The sequence below is a fragment of the Acipenser ruthenus genome, chromosome 7 (genome assembly GCF_902713425.1).
Source record: "Acipenser ruthenus chromosome 7, fAciRut3.2 maternal haplotype, whole genome shotgun sequence".
Taxonomy (NCBI): Eukaryota; Metazoa; Chordata; class Actinopteri; order Acipenseriformes; family Acipenseridae; genus Acipenser; species Acipenser ruthenus.
In genome coordinates, this window is record NC_081195.1 from 28,187,087 (window position 1) to 28,191,557 (window position 4,471).

At 46.7% G+C, this 4,471-nt stretch overlaps 1 long non-coding RNA gene across 1 annotated transcript; it reads right to left on the reverse strand.

The window, feature by feature from the left end:
• Positions 1 to 2,377: 2,377 nt before the first annotated feature.
• On the reverse strand, positions 2,378 to 3,361 carry LOC131737588 (uncharacterized). The gene is made up of 3 exons (XR_009329237.1): positions 3,287 to 3,361; positions 3,099 to 3,170; positions 2,378 to 2,969 (listed from the first exon to the last, which is right to left on the reverse strand). It is a non-coding gene; the product is annotated as an uncharacterized LOC131737588 (long non-coding RNA).
• Between the last annotated feature and the right edge of the window lie 1,110 nt (positions 3,362 to 4,471).

Here is a 4,471-nt window from a genome sequence, read left to right on the forward strand (position 1 = left end):
CCTTGATGGCCCAGTAACCTGGCCCTCTCGGTCACACTGCGTTCCGACCCCCTTTGACTGACGTTTTTCACCGTTACAACAGGCTCCCACCAGCCCCCAGCCTTGTCTCATTAACACTCCCTCCCATTTCCGCAGCCTTCTCTCTTTGTTTGTTTTTTTCGGCCGGAACAGGGAAGAGAACATTTCCGCTTGAAAGGGAAAAACATTACCAATTATTTCCCCTTCTACTTTTTCTGCCACATTTGCGTGTATGGCCGGGACTGCCCTTAATTTCAATAAATCTTTATAGTTGGGCCAGTCCCGACCCAGAATAATGGGATGTGGTAACCTTTCCGCTACCCCAACTACCAGGGCACGTTTCATCGGACCGACCGATAAATATGCTTTTACTGTGGGGTATGTTGCCGTGTCTCCATGGATACAGGAGATCGCCACCTGACCTTGTGGCTGCCACACCATACCGCCCAAGAGAGATGCTCTAATTAAGGTCTGACCACACCCTGTGTCCACTAATGCATGGGTCTTCACATTTCCAAAAATCACCTTAACAATACAAGGCCCCTCCCGACCATTTTTCCCTCGCTTACCCGCTTCAGATGCCAGATTACAGACGGCCACGTCACCCTCCATCGCAGATGGGCATGACCTAGCCTGATGTCCCGGCTGGCGGCACCTAAAACAGGTAGGGGGAAAGGAGGGCACAGTATTAAATGGTCTGTCCCGCTGCTGGTATGGCAACGGGGCAGGGGCAGCACCTCTACCCCAGCTGGGGGCCGTCCTTGGTCTCCATGAAGAGGAGGCAAGGTCGCCCATTGGGGTTGGTGCTCTTGGAGGTCGTTGAACCGGTCCTGGTGGTGGGGCTGATGGAGCAGAGAGAGGAGGTGGGGCTCGGCTGCTCCGTTGAGGTAGCGGGGTGAGTAGCCCGGTCTGGGCGGATACCAGGGAGTCCTCGAAGTCCTCAGCGAGCTTGACTGCCTGTTCCAGGGTGTCGGGGTTGTGGCGCCGTATCCATCCTTGGGTCTCGGCGCCGACCACATGACAAAACTGCTCAATAACGATGGCCTCCCCCATCTGGGCAGTTGTTTTTAGCGCCGGGGTGAGCCAGTGTATCATGTGGTCACAGAGCTTCTGCGCGACCACCCTGGGGCATACGTTCGGGGACCTCCTGTACTCCCTGAACCTCACTCGGTGCGTTTCCTCCGTAATATTCAGACGGCGGAGAATAGCCAGCTTTACCAGGTCATATTGAGCGGCGTCGTCATCCCCCATTGCCTGGTATGCTGCCTGCGCTTCCCCAATCAGGCAGGGTCCCAGCTGGCTTGCCCAGAACTGTCGGGGCCATGACGCGGTGGTAGCCAGCCGCTCAAATGCCACCAGGTATGCCTCTGGATCATCATCCACCGTCATTTTATGCGTCCTGGCTTTGGGCGCTATGAAGCCGCGCTCCGCTGATGCTGTGGGAGGTATTGCCAGGCCGACCCTCTCGATCAGCGCGGTGTACCTCTCCTCTCTCCGTCTTTCCTCCCCCTCCCGTCTGCTGTCCAGCTGCTCCAGCAGCGCCGACAGTGTTGCGTAGTCCATCTCCTACTTCTGACGACCACGTGTGGCAAAGTGGTAATGACGTGCAGGTGAGTGCAGTGCAGAATAATTACACAGACAGACGTTGGTACAGGTGCAAGGGTGTTTATTTATTTTAGTAAATGTCCAGAGCCTCAAGGCAAAACCTGTAAATAATAATAGTGCTGGAAGTGATACAGTGGCGTGTATCACTTCTAATTTATAATCCCGCGGGTTTGACCCGCAACCCCAAAGTCCCGTTCCGACACCCACACTAAACACGAACACAAAAGACAGTGCGTGATTCAAGTGCTAAAAGGTGCAAACACAAAGACAGTTGGTAGTGAAAGGTGAGTGGTGAAGTCCGGGTTTTTCGCTGGCCTGCGGCTGCAGCTCCGGATCGTGCTCAGTAATCTTCTGTGACAAATAACACACAAGACACACAGTGTTAATACACAGACACAGAACACTCACGGCTTATTCACGGTACGGGCTCCTTCTCGGTTATTTAACTTAACCATATGCAAAGGAACAGATCACTCAAGCCATGCCCCCTATTTATACCCTCACCCCTGACCCCGAGGTTAACGAGCGCATCCGCTCCTCCAGTCCTCGGATGCCACGCCGCTTACCGTCTGGGTCACTGAGCTCGGGTGCCATGGCTCCGCCCCCTTCCGAACTGACCGACTTCCATCTACCCTACGGAATAAATTGTCGTGCCATTTCATTAAGGGTACTCTGTTCCTCGTATACCGTGCTCTCACAGGTCGAGAGGGAGATCTAACACTAAGACTCATTTGATCTCTGTCACAGACGTGCATCCAGTATTCTGCGTTTATTAATAGTAGAACCCAGTCCAAAAACATGGAACTTTCAAAACCAGTCGAGTGAAAAATTTAAAAGCGCATTTGCAACATCCTTTTTTTTTAAATGCAGCATTATTATACAGTATTGTAATTGGGATCCATGGACCATGTTCGTTATAGCCGGAGGTTCACAACACAAGAGGGCGCTATAGCGAGCTTGTACTGTACTACAATATGCCACTAGGCACTCAAACATGCAACAATAATAGGACAGCTAACCATGACCTGCTTCTTTAGTAAATACATTACATAATCAAAATATCACTAACCATATTTAAACTGCAAAACAAAATCTATAGTTTAAATACTCACTTCATTAACAAACTCTCTTCCTTGATCTGAGAGGATTTGGAGAGGACAGCCATGTCGATATACTACAGTGCACAGACACTTTGCAACTTCCTTCACAGTCTTTGTTTTTAGTGGAAAAGCTTTGACCCATTTTGTGAAGTAGTCTGTAGCGGTTAATATATACTGGTATCCATCAGCAGTCTGCGGCAAAGTCCCAGTTAAACCAATCCCCACCAATTCCCATACTGTTGAAACCTTCAGAGAATAAGAAAGCTCAATGGTAGTAAATATAGCACTCATTTCCGGGACTCTGAATTTGAAATCATACTGAAAGTCTAGTCTTCTTGAGGAACACAACAACCATAGTTTATACTATAAAGTTACCTGAATACTCTGCAGTGTTGAATCGACCACAAGTGGTTTACCAATCTTTTGACATCTGTCACACTCAGCTACCTGAAATGTTAAAATAAAAAAATAAAAACATGATTTGAGATTTTAAGCTTCAAATCACTTTTTCTCAAAATACTCACACTAAACATGATCTCTGTGATAGTCAGAAATATCCTTACCCATTTCAAAATATCAACCATCATTCCTGGCCAGTAAAATCTGGATGACAAGGCATTTCTTGTTTTGAAAACTCCACTATGCCCCCCCCCCCCCCCCCCCCATGGGAGAGCAGTGGAATTCTTGGAACAGTTCCCTGCCACGCTCCCTTGTCATCACCACCTTTCTTGCTGTTCCCTTTGCAGAATAATACAGCTCTCCATCTAAATAAATGGAACAAATGCTTATTTCAGTGGTTTAGTTGGAGGATATGTCATATCAGCAATTTGTCCCAAGAAATTCCAGAAAACCATTTAGAAAAGCATGAGTTTAAGGTATTCTAAATCATATTGCAGGGTCCACATATTTCAGTGACATTTAATCAAATATGTGAGGTTTATTGAAACTGAAAAATTGGCCTTGTTGTATAATACCTAGCATTGAATGCAAGAGTCCACTATTTAATGTACTTACTTTGATTGGGAAATTTTGAAGCATATCTTCTTAAAGTTAACTTTTGTAGCTTGGAGCAGGATGGTGGATAATTGTTATCAGAAAGGTAATTGTACACTTCACGCATTCAATCATCCATGGCTATCTGTGCTTTAAAAAACAGAAACATAACTTATAATACAAGAGACTCATGGGCGTAGCTTTCATATGTGCAGGTGGTTCAAGCTGCACCAGAATAAGAAACCAACTTTTAGGTGTGTGTGTGAAAAGAAGGGGGGCCCATCTAAGAATTCTATACCAGGGCCCATTCCAACCACTTTACGAGGTTCCCAGCTGAACTGGATACCAGAAAAACCCTCCTGCATCAAGCAAGTTAAGTATAGCCTTGTTTTTATTATTGAATTAATCTAAGTCATTTGTAACTTACTTTAGCACTATTACTATTAGTGGCATGTTTTAACTATACTAGTTCCAGCTGGTGGTTTTATTTAATTTAATTTTAACTACAATTGCAAGCCTGTTTGGGACCAAGCTAAATTCCTTAAACCAGTTCCAAGTGTATCTCAGCTTTGAAATAGTGCTAATTACTACTGCGCTAATTAACCAATCATGCCCAGGTGCAGAACCTAGCCAACGATAAAATCCTCAGCAGCCGCTTGATGCGCCAGCACCAAGCACCTCTGAACGGAAGAGCCTGTGAACAAAAGAGCCAGAGGAGTCAAGAGCCTGTGAACAAAAGAGCCAGAGGAGTCAAG